At 38.8% G+C, this 16,745-nt stretch overlaps 1 protein-coding gene across 3 annotated transcripts in view; it reads left to right on the top strand.

The window, feature by feature from the left end:
• The window catches only part of PHF21B (PHD finger protein 21B), a 155,209-nt gene that overhangs the window by 95,239 nt on the left and 43,225 nt on the right, over positions 1-16,745 (top strand). The gene's annotated exons all lie outside the window — the stretch shown is intronic.

Below are 16,745 nucleotides of genomic sequence, written 5' to 3'. Positions count from 1 at the left end.
GGGAGATCCTTCCTCAGTGGCAGAGTGAGGGAGCAGCTCACCTTCACGCAGCTAGCAGAAGGGAAGTGTGCCCAGCTGCTGGGGAGCAAGTGCTGTCCCCCTTCTGGGAGGGCACTGCTGTCTGTGCACTTACATTGATGCAGCTGCTTGGGGAATTCAGCTTTGAATCTCTGGTCTGTAACCATGCTGGGTCATTTCCTTCACTGAAGGTGTTGCTTGTACTTCATTAAAAAGATGGTTGAAGCTCTTCCAGTCGATCTTTCTTAGACTTTTGGAGAGTAATCATAAAAGTGGTAAGTGTATAAGTGATGAAAGTTTCAGTATTTCAGTGATCTGTCATTTTATGAAAGACTGTCTTTTCCCATCACTGTTGCATTCTATAGAAAGTAAGGAGTGAAAACGGGAGGAGGAAGCTTGAAACACCATGCAATGTAGTTAGGCTGAGCCATCATTTGTAGTTAGGAATAGCTGCAGATGTGGAACTAAAGATTTCCTAACTTAGTTAGCTAGCCTGCTGCTGAATTGCACTTGGTGCTGTGCTTTCCATTTATCTCTTCCTCAGGGCAAGTAGGTCTCACTGCTGCTGTCCCCCTTCCTGGCACACTGTATTTAGCCCTGTAGGGCAGTGCCCCAGTGATGCTGTGGTGTTTTGCCCCAGTATTGTGTCTTTTTTTCACAAAGAGTTTTACTTTAAGCTGAAGCTTGTCATTACTGAAATAGCGTGGGAATATCATCCAACATTTGGGGTTTGCCTTAATTTTGCTGGAAGAAATGCTCCAGTGTTTTTCTTTAGAAATCTCTTCACATTCCCAACTTTTCAACAACTTTAATTTTGTGGTGCAGTATCTCTCATTATTTAGGCAGTGTATGCAGAGACACATTAATGATGCAGTGAACTACAGCAGCTTTGTCTTTTTGAGAACAGTCAGCAGGCATGGATAAAAACAATTAAAAATATTGAATTTTAAGTGTATAGAAACACAGGCTGACCTCTGTCCCTAAGCTGTCAGGGAGCTTAGTGCTGGATTGCATGTTAATTATCACTCTTCTACCCAAATTAAATTTGTTTTGCAAGGCTTCTTATTCTGATCCAAAGAAAAAAATAAATCTGTACTTTCTTCATGCTAATATCTTGATTGTATCCTGAGTACTGGTTACAAATCAGTAGCAGTCACTCTTTAGCTACAAGCACTGCAATGTCAGATGGAAATTTCATTGTTGACATTTATCAATAAGCATTTATTTTTTTATTTGTGGCACTGTTGTGGCTCAGAAAAGTACTTTTTTTTTCTACTTCACTGTATGAAGTTTGTGAGATGGAGGATAATGACAGCCTTCTGCAAACTGAGTTTAAGATGGTAAGCTGATAGTAGTAAATTAGATTACTGGTGTAGTGTAGCCTATCCCTCTGCATCTGCAAAGTGAGGGCAAAGGCATAAAATGTTATGAGTAATGTTATGAGTTTCTGAACAGTGGTTTCTGCTCGAAAGCATGTAAGGGAATCGGCATGTGCATACAGTCATCTCAAGTGGTATCTAGTAAAAAGAATGGCGTGCTAAATGAAACTCAGTGGAAAAAAAAAGGGCATCAAACACTGTCATCTAAATGCATAACTTTTACATGTAGATAGGATGAAATGTCAGTTTGTTAGAGAATTTTCCTTTGGACAGCTGCATGTCAGCACTTTCATTTCAGACTGTTGTTCACCTAGCAGATTTTTAAAGTGATTTTGAAATGCTGGCTGTAATTGAAGCCTTATCTGCATTGAAAAAGTATCTAAATAAATCTGTGTGTAACGGATACTGGAGGATTGTTTAGATATTTATCACATCTTTTATTAGAAACAGGAAATGTTGTGATATTAACCATGATTGAAATCTGTAAGCGTCGGAAATCATGAGCTCCAGAAGCCAACGCTAGGTCTACACTTTTCCTTGGCAGCCTTTCAGTGTTAATCCCATGTATGAAGACATAACTGATAGAGCTACACTGATTAAAGCGTATGTGTGGGTATGTCACAATTACAGCTCTTTATCCAGCACAGAGAAATGAAGCTTGGAGCTTCATTTGGATGAGCTGGAGCAAGTTATGCTGGCAAAAGCTGAATTTTGCTGGCATAAGCTGAATTTTGCTGGCATATGCTGCACACACACTAGGAGTGCTTTGCCTTCAGAGAACAGCTATAGCTGTTCTGTGTGGAGATTGCCCTAGAGCAATGGAAGAGTTGTAGGATAGCACCATTCCTGCACCTACAAAGTGCTCTTACTGTAAAGAGATTTTAATATCACCTCACAAATTACATTTTTATTGTATTTATGTGGTATTTGCTAGTTCTTATCCTAGCCATCATTTCCTCTCTAAAAGCAGGATGAGGTTTCTTTGCTGAAGGGCAAAGTCCCATCTGTTGTACTGGAACAACACACTGGGTAAAGAAAATGCCCCTCTGCTACCTCATCTTTCTCTTCTAAATAGCAAAACTGAGGGCCAGCAGGCATCCCAGAACCTAGTTTGGGAGAAGCAGAAAGCCTTTTGGCTGTTTGAATGCCAGTTGGATCAGCCAGCTCTTGGGAGAGCAAGTAAAGAGGGGGGAATGCAGCTGTCAGCCCTGTTTTTCTGCTTTTTGAGAGCAGTAGAAGAGAAGAAAGCCCTGGATGAGTGTATCTGTACTGGGCCATGGAGCACCAATGTGCAGGTACATAGCATTGCTCTGCAGAGGTGCTCTGCAAAGGCAGTGATTCCCTGTCCATCAGGACTCCAAATTTGACAGCATAAAGTCTGCCTTCTACTACTTTCCATTCTTCCCTTCTGACACTTGTATTCTTTGAGTCAGCTGGAGGAAAGTTTGGCAAGCTTTCACATGCACATGTGCTGTTGCATCTTGGGGCTTGTGCATACAGGGAGGTTATTTCAAAGTAAAATACAGCACGAGGATTTATGGAGCTATAAATTCTTGGCAGGATGGTAAACTGTTCTCCACAAATGCTTCATTAACTACACAGCTCAAAGAACTTCTTGTATCCTTGTGTAGATTGAGAAGGCTACGTGGGTATCAATATTTTATTTTGTGGGTGGGTTTTTTTTTTTTCAGGAAAAGGTAGCTTTTATATGTGTTGGAGGAAGCTCATATATACTTCTTACCTGTCTTTTTATTCAATTTACTAGAAAAAACTGCATTCCAGAAGTTTAAGAACATACATTTGACTGTGATGGCCATTTTTCAGAATAATTTATTTGTACAGTGATTTATTACCTTTCTCTTCTCCATCCCACTTAATGTGCTCCACTCTGGTTTCTGTAAAAGTGCTTCCTCCATAATTGGAAATCCACCTGCATGTATGACTAAGTCTTTTTGCCTTTTATTTATTATTTGTATTGCAGGAGTACTTAGAGGCTTTATTTATAGATTTATTTATCTCTAGTGGTTATGTGGCAATATATAGCTTTCTTCTCTGATCCATGTTACCATAATTTCTAAGCATAAGCCAATTGTTAATATATTTTCCCAGTATGGAATTACTGTGACTAAGGTACTATTTTTCCACATTTTCCCAATGGAAAACTGAAAAATAAAGGATTAATTTATGCTTCATCACAAGAAAATCCCAAGGACTGTGTAGGATCACTGTGTTGGCATCCACACTACTGAACTTCTTGCTTGTTTTAAGAATGACTTAGATGCATCCATATTGCACAAGGCACCCTTGGGAATATGAACTGTCCCATGCATCCTTGCTGCATGCCACAGCCCTTTTTTTGTTCTTGACATGAGTCTGTATCCATCTGGGGATCTGTGTCCATCTGGATCTGTAACCATATGCTTCATGCAGGCAGAAATCATAGAATCATGGAATATCACAAGTTGGAAGAGACCTTCAGGCAATCACCACTCCTGACTCCACAGGGGACCACCCAAAATTTAAACCCTATGTCAGAGTGCATCATCCAAATGCTTCTTGGACTCTGGCAGCTCAGTGCCATGACCACCTCTGAGCATCTTGTTCTAGGGCCTGACCAACTTTTCCTAATTCCCCCAACCTGACCCTCCCATGACGCATCTCTGTGCCATTCCCTCAGGTACTGTCACTGTAATCAGGAGCAGAGACCAGCACTGCCCATCCACTCCCTTACTCCCATTCTGAGGAAGCTGTAGGCTGCTGTGAGGCCTTCGCTCAGACTCCATTTCTCTGGGTTGAATAAACTAAGGGACCTCAACTAGTTCTCATACTTCTTCTGTTCTAGACCCATTCTTATCTTCACAGCCCTCCTTTGGATACTCTCTAATAATTTTATGTCCTTCTTATATCGTGGCACCTACGATATAACCAACTACCACCAACTTTCACACAGTGCTTGAGGTCAGCAGAGCAGCTCCTGATTACAGGCTCCTTTTAAGTACCAGAAGTCTGCAATGAGGTCTCCCCAGAGCCTTCTCTTTTCCAGACTGAATAAGCTCAGCTCCCTCAGCCTGTTTTCATAGGAGAGATGCTCCAGCCCTCTTAGCATTTTCATGGCCCTCCTCTGGACCCACTCCAACAGTTCCACATCTTTATTGTGTTGGGGGCCTCACATTTGGACGCAGTACTCCAGAAGGGGCCTTGTGATGGCAGAGAGGGACTATCACCTTCCTTGCCTTGCTGGCCACCTGTCTTTCAATGCAGCCTCGGTTAAGCTGGCCTTTCTAGCCACAAACACACACTGCTGGCTCATGTCCAGCTTTTTGTCCACCAAGGCCCTCAAGTCCATTTTGGCAGGACTGTTCTTAATGAGTTCTTCTCCCAGTCTGTACACATATCTGGGATTGCCCTGACCCAAGTGGAGCACCTTGCATTTGGCCTTATTGAATCACATTCATTTCACATGGGACCACTTCTCAAACTTGGCTAGGTCCCTTTGGATGACATCATTTCTTTTTGTCTTATCAGCTGCACCCCTGACCTTGATGTCATCAGCAAACTTTCTGAGGGTGCTCTCGATCCATCTGTCTATGTTATTGATAAACAAGTTAGAGAGCACAGCTCCCAAGACAGACTCCTGGGGGATACCACTTGTAACCAGCCTTCACCATAGAGCTGTTGACTATAAGCCTCTGGTTGCAACCTGCCGACTAATTCTTTATCCACTGAACAGCCCAGCCTTCAAATCCATCTCTCTCCAATTTAGAGAGAAGGATGTAATGAAGGATCACGTCAAAGGCCTTTCTCAAGTCCATCTAGATGGCATCAGTTGCCCTTCTTTTGTCCACTGATGCCATTGCTCCATCACAGAAGGCAGTCAGATTGACCAGGAATATCAGCTGCCTAAGTGGGTAAAAGCTAAGTTAACATCTACCTTGTCCTAAATGTAGATTAAAGGCTTTCCTTTCATGAACCCAAGTTGACTGTGACCTATAATTTCATCATCTTTCATATTTTTCTGGTGTTTTTCAGTAACTACCAGAATGATGACTAGTGAGCACAGGGAAGGACAAAAGAAAGACCTAGATGCTCCACATACATCTAGGCAAGGGGTAAAATGAAGACTTACCATTATGGGTTATGAACACCACAGTCATTCTGACAGCCTATGTGAGGACCATGATTCTTGCTCACATCAGAATTATATGTCTGTCTATAATACTGAAAAGTGTAGTTACATGTCTGTAAATCATGTCTTCTAGTCTTATCATCATAACTTTTATATTTTTCTTCAAGTACGGGTTGATCAGCAACAGCTAATTTATTTCAACATTGTGAAGGGTTTTGTGGGGAGCTTCCTTGAGATTCATTTGTTTAGCATTGTGCTGATCTCTGGCTGTCTGTCCTAGATGAATTGGGTAATGTTCATGTGTGGGTAACAGTTCCTTCTGACTGACCCCATACTATGCTGTTTTTTTTTTTAGAATCTCCTCAAATATGAACAGGGGTTTGGTCTTCTGCTAGGAACAAATTAGAACCCTGAACTATCTGTTTCTGCTAGTTTATGTGGAGAACTTGATATGGTATTACAAATAACAATGCGTGAGAGAAGTGCATGAAAAGCCTGACAGTAAGATTTTGAACAGGCTAGCTCACCAGTGAAGTTTTGGTGCTGCCCTTGCCATCATGAGCTGTGAACACAAGTTCATGAAGAGTTATTGTAGGTAGAGGAATTTGACGTACAGGCTAACTAGACAGAGCTAGAAGAACCTGTCAAAAGTGCCTAAGGATCAAAATCCTTCTCTGGGATTCCAGTTCATAGAGTCATAGAATATTCTGAGTTGAAAAGGACCCACAAGCATCACTGAGTCCAACTCATGGCTTCATGCAGTACTGCTCTAAGATCCAACCCTTTGTTCAAATGCTTCCTGAACTCCAGCAGACTTGGTACCATGTTCTGAAGGACAAACACATGGACAGGGAATTTTGCATCACGGCTTTGCTGAGAGAGTTAAGTTCTCTGAAGTATTCAGTGTCCTGAATTCCATCGGCAAATCTGCTCACTGTATTTGGGCCTAAATGTTGTGCCTGTGGTCACATGGACACCCTGATGGAGCAGAGAATTGAAGGAGAGTCTTAAAATCCTGTTTACCACTTGCTTTGACTTCTTTATTGGTCTCCATCTGTTGTAAAGCATGTCTCCTAAGGAGCATGTGATGTAAACAGGCAAGGCAAACTTTGAGGAGGAATCAGAGTGTAGAGAGATGAAGCTACTTCCCAAGGCACACAACAGGAGAGAGTCCAGGTTCATCCATCACCATCCTGTGTTTAGGCCACTGCACCACAGCTCTCATGCTTTCATAGAGGTGTTGGACACATTGTGAATATGATTAGGACAAAGACATTGCAATGCTTTTTGTATGGGACCTCAGAAAGTTCAATATCACAAATTCAGTCTCTTTGATAGCTTTAAGGCATGTTAATGTTCGGCTTAAGGCACAACTCATCTTTTCGTAGCTCTAAAGCATTTAATGTTTGAGATGTCTTTGTAAATGTAAAAAAGGAGAGGTAGTTCGGCCAAATTAAATTATTAATAAAAGGCAAAATGATGGGAAACTCGAAGAATTCAAAGCCCCACATAGCATCTATTGATACACATTCTGTTGTAGAGCTTTACTAACTTCCAGCTCTACCATTAGAATGTTGTAAAAAGCATGATAGTTTTAGGAAATGAATTATAGAGAGAGTGTGACACATTCTGCTTGCATTTACACCATCTTAGCTGCAAGTTTATTAAGATAGATATATAAGGAGGCCCATGAATTTACTCCATATTTAAATATGGGTAGCCTAAAAACAGGATTTGGCCTTACTACTCCAATATATACTGTGTAAAAGCACTTTAAAATTCGTATTTCTTGCTAAATAGCATAAAATTACATCCTTTCAGGTTAATTAAACTGTATTTCAGTGCTGGTTGCTGTTGATGGGTTATGTAAATGTCAGATTCAGAATAAGCACTTAAGCTTCCTGATTATAAATGGCTTCCTTTCAAATATCCCAGACATATGTATATGGTCACTATATCTAAAGTACATGAATTTCTGCATTTTTCAGTTTGCAATAGGATCAAACACCTACCAGTGTGAAAGACTGAATAAAGACAATCAGCAGCCAATTAAAACTCTATTAGCCACAACGTGGTATTCCTTACCTAGCCAAAAGTGTCTAGGGAAGCCATTGTATTCAGCAGGAAAGGATAAGCAGGAATGGACAGACTGTCTGATTGTTTTAAGAATCTAGGAGTAACCTTTCCCAGTTTATTTCTGTGGGGACCAGCAAGCAAACAACACTGCTTTAGACCAAACCAGGAAACAAAGGAAACTCCCAGTTTTGGAGTGCGTACTGCAGTTCTGTTCTCTGCAACATGCATGTCACTGAACATCCCCTCTGCAGGTTCATGTGAACAGGGATGTAGATCTGGATATGCTGCTCTAGGGTTTTTCGAATAGATTTCCCTCCTGCAAATGACTGGGAAGAGTGCTTGCTGAAGAACATAAGCAGGAAGAGGCAGCTAAATGTACTTTCATTCTGTCAGTGATTCCTGATACTGTAGAAAAGCTTTTCAGCCTGTTTGTATATCATCTAGGGCCTTATATACAGTTCTGAAGTAATTATAGAATTAACCAAAAGAGATCAGGAGAAAGGAGGGAAATGCATTTGCTTGAATTTCATGCTTTTTCCTGGAAGCTACTTTAACTTCGTAATATAAAGCATAGAACTGTATAGGCAACCCTGTAATGAAAGTTTCTGTGATGTTTTTACACACTGCTGCGTATCATCCAAATAAACAAAGTCCATAGTCCTCTATTCTAGTGCAAAGAGTTTATAGGACATTATTGTTTTGATGCTAATCAGAGTAGTTCCCATGGAGAGCGTTGATTTGCACCAGAAAACCAAAGAATGCTCTAAAAATTGTAATACACTATAGCTATTTCATTGTAATTGGAGGCTGTCTATGCCTCATAGAAATTACCAGGCAAGCATTCTTGAAAATGTCAGAATTTTCGAGTTCTATTTAAAATGGGGAATCAAGAATGCAAGGGGATGGATAGCAAATTTGAGGGCTGTGTGATTCAAACTTTAAGTGCAGTTCGTAATAATGAAAGATGATCAACTTTGGGGGTGGGGAAATCATCTCTTAGGCTTTCCAAATTACAGGATGCATAAAAACATTCACTTATTCTACATGTACTACTACTTTAATAAAAGGCAGCACTTGAGGGAAATGAAAGGCTTTGGAATACAGCCAAACGTCTTAGTTCTGTTTATCGTCAAAAGATGTTTTTGTTTCATAATCCATGGAGTTTGCGGGGTAGTTGAATGATTTGCAGGAATTTGAGAGTCTGATACCAGACTAAAAACTCTATTTATCTTCTTTCAGTGTTTATATTGTAAATACAAACATTATAATATTTCCTGTTGGTGTTGCAACGTATCATGATTTGGCAATAGGTCAGCTGTTAATCTCATAACTTGTATCTGAGTCTATATTTAAATTAATTGGAAAACTGTAACAGAAAATACTGCTCTTAAATTATTTTATGTATAACTAGCAGAGGAAGAGACAGAAAGAGAGAGAGCATAGATGCTGTAAATACAGAATGCTGATGAATACTCAAGTACTAAATAGAAATATCTTAGAAGTCATTCCTGACAGTAATAAAGGCAGCAATTTGATTTCATCTGTGGATAATAAACTGGTTTCACATTGCAATAAAAGTGGTGCTTATGTTTTATTAATATTTATTAGCACTTATTGATGTTAGGGTTTAGTTGTTATCTTTTCTTCACATCACAGCCATTTTATAAAAAAAATCAAGTTAAATTGCTACACAATAAGCAATTAAAAGTGTTAGTATATGTGTGTGAGAGAAAAATAAAATCTGTTTATGTAGATACATTTATGTGGGAGGCCAGACCTTCACTGCCTAGGAATCTAGAGTTGTGCTCAAAGAAATGGAGTTATGTAGGTTTATAGTAGCTAGAATACTTGCCCCCTGAATGCCTACAAGCATTGTTCTGCTTTTCATGTCATAATTATTTGCATGGGCTTCCTGTTGTTTAGCTATATATTTTTGAATTCATTGCTTTGACTCTATGCAGTGCCTGAGATTATGCTCAGCATTCAGTGCTCTTGTGTGACGTGTGAAGGATTGCTACCTTGAAGGATACTGTGAGTCAGAGAGGGATCTGATCCAAATTTAACCAAATTTGTTCTTCTCTAAATTTAGAGATCAGCTGAATGGCAAGACAGATATACTTCAGATTCCATCGGTGACAAGGACAGTGTTGGCGGATTGCTGTTAACAGCTATATTGTGTATTTTTGATACTCATATATGTGTATGTGTGGGAAAAGACTATATACTAACTTTTATTTATCATGAGCCTGTTTCTTCTTTGGCTGCTTTAAATCATTCGTAGGTTTGATCTTGCTTCAGTACAGATAATTCTTGTGCAGAAGGTGTTCTGTAGACTGGCGTCATATTTTTTTGCCCTTCAAGTAGAAAGGTTTGCATTGGACTTGGATTTTTATTAGTATGAACTCTGAAATGTAAACGCTTTTTAAGTAGGCCAGGTACCAGACAAGGTAAGAGAAGCTAAAATTGTTTTTCTTAATGTTACAATCAGGTTTCAATATCCTAATTTCAGAGAATAGGTTCAAATCTTTTTCTGAAGCTGAGCATGACCCCAAGTTTAACTTTACCATGTGCATAATTTGCATCTTCAGTAGAATTAATCCTGTGCTTGTAACTGAGTTTGTATTTTCCTGCTTTTCTCTGCTGAGGTCTTGATCTTTTTGATTATTTTAATTCTTTGCCCAAATATTGTGCTTGGAGATTTGGCCAGCAAAAGCAAAAGCCTGTCTCCTTTGCTTTTATACAAGATATTTAGTTAATGGGGATAACTGTTTTTAACTCAGTCATGTCCTTATTATAGACTTCAGTTTAGCCTGAATTGATTTTATTAAGACTCCAGCAACTGTCATCAAATTTGCACATACAGTGTTGGATTGTGATATTACAAACAATTCGATTGCTGTGTCCCTCACTGAATCAAAGAACACTGGCTGCATTAGTTAGTTTTTTTACTGAACTAGTGGTGGTTGAATTGGTAAATACTAGGAAGAGGCTGACAACTTTGATAAGATTAAAGTAACGTTGTATTTCCTGTAGTTTGCTGAAGCAGCAATGATGATTTGAGGATCTTATCTGCGTGTTTACCCCTTATGTGTGTAAAATGATCACACCAGTCATCCGTACTTTATTTAATGTGATACACTCTTCTCTTTCAGGAGTGAGTTTGCCAAAATATTCAAAAAGACAGCTATTTTAGCATAATAGTAATGAGAATGTGACAGAAATTTGGCAGGGATACTACAAGATATGACCAGACAAGACTATGTGGTGATTAATTAGCAGTTGCTCTAGTAAAATCCCACTACCCTTTTTACTGATTTCAGTGTGTTTTCTTCAGAGTGAACCATTACATCACTCTCTTTTCCCTGCCCTTATCTTTTCAAAATATCCAGCCAATAATCTGTGATCTACTGGCTTGTACAACTTCTTAACATTTCTTGTTTTGTGGGATATTGGACACTACATTAGTACTGCTGGAAAAGTCCAACCTTCCTACGAAGTACAAGCAGTTAAGCAGCTGCAGGTCTCTGCTGAATCTGTATTCTTAATGTGGCTTAAAAGCCAGAGTAAGTGGCTTTCAATGACACCACGATGTTCAGAGTGTTTATTTTTAGTTCTCAGGTCTTGAGGAATATGAGATCAAACTGGTTCCTTGTCCAAAATTTTCCTGAATTTAGAAATTATTATGTAGTATCAAAAATCAACATCAATGTGTGTCTTGATAGGCAATCTTTTCTCATTACATACTTTAATAAGTTGGAGTTCATAAGTCTGTTCAAGGAAAAAGTATGATTCAACAAAATCTATGAGTGAAGGAGTGTGAATTTGAAATGTCTCCACTGAAGTCAAATGAAGTAGTACCAGATTTGTACCAGAAATCATTCAAAAATTTTCATTGCTATATGCAAGATTACACAGCTAGCACATTTCTAACCATTTTCCTAATAGCAGTAAAATAGGCTTAGTATGTCATTAATAATTATTACATTTTCTTTGAAAAGAAACTTCTCATTAAAAGAAAAATAAGTCTTTGTGACCCGTTCATCCTCATTTTCATGATTTTCAATTTACAGTGTCAGGGTTTAGACTGCACAGAACTTTCTTATCTGCAAGTAGAATGTAGACCCACATACGTAGCATCCTTTGTCAGCATTTTGCTTTTGGGGTCAAGAGCATTATATAAGTAAACTTTTTTTGTTACAGACAGTCATTCTGAAAAATTAAAAGATAGTAAAGTTAGCTCCCTGGCAGTTTATGTGGATTTGAGATACCATTGTCCAGTTAAAGAAAGAAGTTTTTCCCCTTTTGTTTCTGGGAATGATTATGGATTGATATCCTGATCTTTGCGATGATCTCAGTGTGGATATACACACAGACCTTTGTTGAACTGAATCATGGTTGGTAACGGTTCATGGTGCTGCCTTTATGAAGACGTTATTAGCTAAGTACATAAGCTGAAAACACAGGACTTACTTTTTTCCTTTGTCTTTTATTTTTAGCAAGAAGTTTATACGGGATCTTCAAAAATATTGCACTGCTGAAGTAAATTTAACTGTCTTGAGCTCAAAACTCTCATATGTACAGATATATATATATAATGATATATATATGTATCTATATGTATACATATTAATTCAAGTATAATTTGCCAAATCCTATTACTATCTAACAAATCAATATAGAAGATCAGGCTTTCTGTTTGGATCCTTGATGTATCATTTACATTTTTACGTGCTTTCTGTAGAGTATATCACCTTCCAAAACTAAAAAATGTGCTGTATTCAGAGTATTTTCTTTTAATTAGAAGAAGGCACCTAAATAACATTACAAAGATTTTGCACAGCTGCAATCCCAGAACTGTGGAATGGTGAAGTTAAGAATTCAATAAGAACGGTAATTCAGCCGTGTTGTACTAAGGCAGTATTTCCCACTGGGTTTGTTGATGGGCAGGTGGCTCAATATTGCTGAGTAGCCTGCCTAAAAAATAAATACAGCAAGCTTATGGGATGTTATGTATATTCAGACGAACATTTCTTGGTAAAATTATTGCTTCCTTTCTTCTAACTATTTTAACAGTAAAATTATAAGTAAAATTTAAACATGCTTAATGTGAATTTTTGGCAAAGACTTCACGTTCCTTCCCCAGGCTTATGCTCAAAGAAGCTACTTTCGGTAACAGCAAGCAGTCATGAGAGCTGAGTTCATCAAATAAATTGCTTTTTCCATGAAGGTTGGCACCATCAGGCCATTTTTCTTTTCCCCTGCTTTTGTGTTTTTCATCCCCCTTCTCCATCCCCGGCTACGAAACATTGCTCTTCCCCTTGCCTTTATTTTGTTGCTTTCTTCCTCACATATTTCAACCAGGAGAAAACTTTCTTCATGCTGGTTAGCAAGTTGAATTAGCTCTGCTATGTGTCTGACAAAAAGGACTGTGTGGCAGTGAGCAATAAGATCGTCTCAAGCTGTCACTCCCCTCACGTTTCCAGAGTGACTGAAGAATGCATAATAAAAGTCAGAGCCTGAACTGCTAAACCAGCTCTGAGCCCTTTGGGTGGAATGATGTGGAAGGCACTCTTCATTTCTTGTAGCTGACGGGAGCCTGTGTGGGCCATTCCAGCAGGCAAGGGTTCCTCAGTCGGTACAGAACAATGGTCATTTCTCCCATTATTTTTCTTCCCACCACCTTCTCATCCCAGCCTTCATATCCTGCAGTAGGGATGCAGCAGCAGTGCCTTTACTGCCGTGCCTCTGCTGGAGGTTTTGCTCCTGCTCGATCTAGCTTGAGAGTCAAGGCTCTGCTCTACATACACTTTCCCCTTTACTGAAATATACTTTCAGAGACAGTAAACAGAGAATAAGTAATTTGAAGGCATTAGTCATTAAAAACAACATCGACCTGGAAGAGCTTAGTTTAACAGCAAACCCTCTGAATAAGCTGTGTAACAGACTCTAGGTGTGATCACAGTTGCAGAGCAGTGTTGTGCAGCTCAGTGAGACCGTACTCATTTGTGCAGGAGGTGGAGATCATTAATTGGGTTTGATTTTTGAATAAAGCTTCAAGCCGCAGAACAGGTATCTTCATCTTAATGCAGTTTGCATAGCTGAACTTTTTTCTTAAAGAAACTTAGAGTGTGATCTAATGACTGAAGAAAAATGCTGACTCTTTCTTTTGATAAAAATGACAGGGTCTTAAAAAAAGATACTAACCAGTAAATAAGGTGATGGAAGCTGTGTTTAAGGATAAGTATTTGGCGCAGCTCTTCATCCTCTTGTGGAAGGAGGCATGGATCTTCTAAAGCAAGAAAGTCATTAATTTCATGCAACATTCCATTGCCAGAATACTTGTCCACAGTGTCATCAAACTGTGTTTGTGTATCCAAGGTTGTCCAGATGGGGATGCGCAAGCAGCAAGAACTAAAGACAGTTCTCTGAAAAGTCTGAATGCTGTGAGATAGCATTATATTAAATGGTGCCCTGAAAAGCCTTGGAGCTGTGGTGACAGCAGAAAATTCTACTTTCCTTCTGCTTATTCCTCTCTGATATGTCCAACTAGCTTTGCTACCACATGTGGACTTCCTTGCCAATGAGGATGAATAACACAGAAGCAGTGAAAAATTTGGTTGCAGGGTTGTGTTCACAACAGATTTGAGATTTAGAAAGGTGCCTTTTTTTGGTACAAGTTTGGCACAGGGGGGGAAAGAAAAAATGCATATGCATATGTCTTGCAGAAACTTCAGTTACATCCATGCACACTGTGATTTTACTGGGTGATTATATGGAAAAATAAAAGCGTTCCACTGTTTAGGTTAGCTAGAGAACAGTAACTATCCAAGATTATTGAGCTGAGGCGCAGCAAGTTTGAAGTCAAATGAACTTGGAGGTTGCATACAGTGCTTGGCTTTTATATAAAGCAAGCTCAAGGTTGAATGCAGCATTCAAGTTGTAAAATGGATGTAGAACGGGTAAAAAAACCTGCAATTACTTCAGTGACGATCCATTCAGGTTAAGAATTTTCATCTTTGCTGTTGCCATAGCAATCTGTTCCCCTGTCACTACCACATTAAAAATCCATTCTGTAAAACTGTTGTTGCCAATATTGAACACATAACAGACAAAAACATTTTTTTAATAGCTTAGATATCTTATTTGCAGTGGGAAGAAGACCTAGATCTTAAAGAGATGCATGTGTACTTAAAAAGGAAAAGATTAGTATTTCTGTAGTACATTGAAGGAACACAATGTTTGCGCTGCATTATTTATGTCAGTGTAAAATAGTTTGCAAATAATACAGCAATGCAGTGTCAGTTGAACTCAAATAATTTGAACTCTTCTGCTAAGCTACAACAAACCCATATGTTCCCAAGTTAAGTATTTATTTTGGTAACATGCTGTAGGAGCAGGCTTTTGAAACTACATGGCTATTTAACCTTCTGCAAGGTTCAGATCACTGAGTCTGATTCTCTACAGGGATTGATTTCGGAGGTTTCACCTGTACTGGAATAATTAGAGAATGGGAGAGGAGTTGTGGCTGCTTACAGTTCTATGTATGTGATCTAAGCTGAAATTACTCGTCTACCAAGCTCATCAATGACTTCAGATGGGTGTTGAATTGTAGGAACAGGTCCTTAAGCTTTTATTAGTGCATCTAAATGAGGGGTGATGGAGAAGAATTTGTAATTCAAAGCTAACATAGCAAGAGATGGTCTGACAAATCTATTTATCAAAGCTGATTAATATTCAAATATCTTTCAGTAAAAAAAGAGATACATACCTGTGTGCGCATGTACAGATACATGTTTATGTGTATTTATTCAGGGCTGAGATGCAGAAGTTCACTAAAATCACAAATAATAAATGAAATAAAATAATAAAAACTCAGGAATTGACTAATGAAGGCGTAAGATAGCAAGCAGTAGAAAATTGAACATACAGCCTTTAGTCTGATCACCAACAATGTAAATCTCATCCCTATTTGTGGCTCAGCATCTCTGGTCTTTGTCCTTTAAATTTTTATGTTCTGTCCATGTTCTTTGTTTCATGTTTTATGTCTTACACTTGCCAATGTCCCCACACACTTCTGCTTCTCAGTTAACTCTGAGAGCTTGGATCAAGGGAGAATGTTGATTTTATTCAGAAGAAGCATTGGAGGAAAAGATAAAGCCAATAGTTGCAATGCTATTGAGCATTAATAGAATTAATGGTGAGAAATGATTCTATTTTTTTAGCTGCATTTAGCAGGATCTTCTAAACTTTCCCCTTTTTTTTTTAACACAAGCTTAACTATTTTTTGTTCTTTAATGCAACTGTATCCTTCACTTTTGAGGTGTCAGGATTAGTTTTCTTTTAAGATATTATTATTAATTGTTACATATTGTAGCAAACTACTCGTTGGGGCTGTCTGAACAAGATGCTTCCTATTTTATTATGTTGGCCCATGACATCTGAGGGTGATGCTGGTGGTATGACAGTAGAAGTTGAACCCTCCCATCAATATTTCATTACATTTTGTTGTTGTGTGACAGATGGCAGCAGAGGGGCAGTCTGGCAAAATGGTGTCTGAGATGGAAGTGCATATGAAGCAAAGGTATGCAACTGAATTCCTCCATGTGGAAAAAATGGCATCCTTTGATATTCATCAATGCTTGCTCAGTGTTGATGGAGACCAAACCATGGATCTTAGCACAGAGAGGTGGTGGGGGTTGCATTTCAGTAGTGGTGACAGCAGCATGAAATCCACATCCCAGGCAGCCATGGAGATTTTTATGAGCGCAGCATGCAGGTTCCTGTTCATTGTTGGCAAAAATGCATAGCTAATGATGGAGAGTATGTTGAAAAATAGTTTTCTGTAGCTGAGAATGTGCTCTATCAAATAGTGTTATTGTGCTCTTCGTATCTGATGTAGTTTCCATGGAAATAAACAGAAAGTATTACTTTTGGAGCAACCTATATCCATATTATTTAACTTGCATCTCTTCACCTGTTTTTGCAATTCAAAATGTGACCCTTCAGAACATGCTACTGGGTGACATTTACTCAAGGGCTTAAACTGCAGATCTCGTACACTGTGAACTTGCTTGTTTGTAGGCAAACAGAAACTTGGCTCTTAATTTCCCCGTGTCACTTCTCATTTTGGTTCTCTTTCCACACTG

Source organism: Centrocercus urophasianus, unplaced genomic scaffold (genome assembly GCF_019232065.1).
Source record: "Centrocercus urophasianus isolate 14NV4802_14NV808 unplaced genomic scaffold, USGS_Curo_1.0 seq_5, whole genome shotgun sequence".
Taxonomy (NCBI): domain Eukaryota; kingdom Metazoa; phylum Chordata; class Aves; order Galliformes; family Phasianidae; genus Centrocercus; species Centrocercus urophasianus.
Note: the sequence above shows the minus strand (reverse complement) of the source record. Positions and strands in the feature narration are given on the sequence as shown.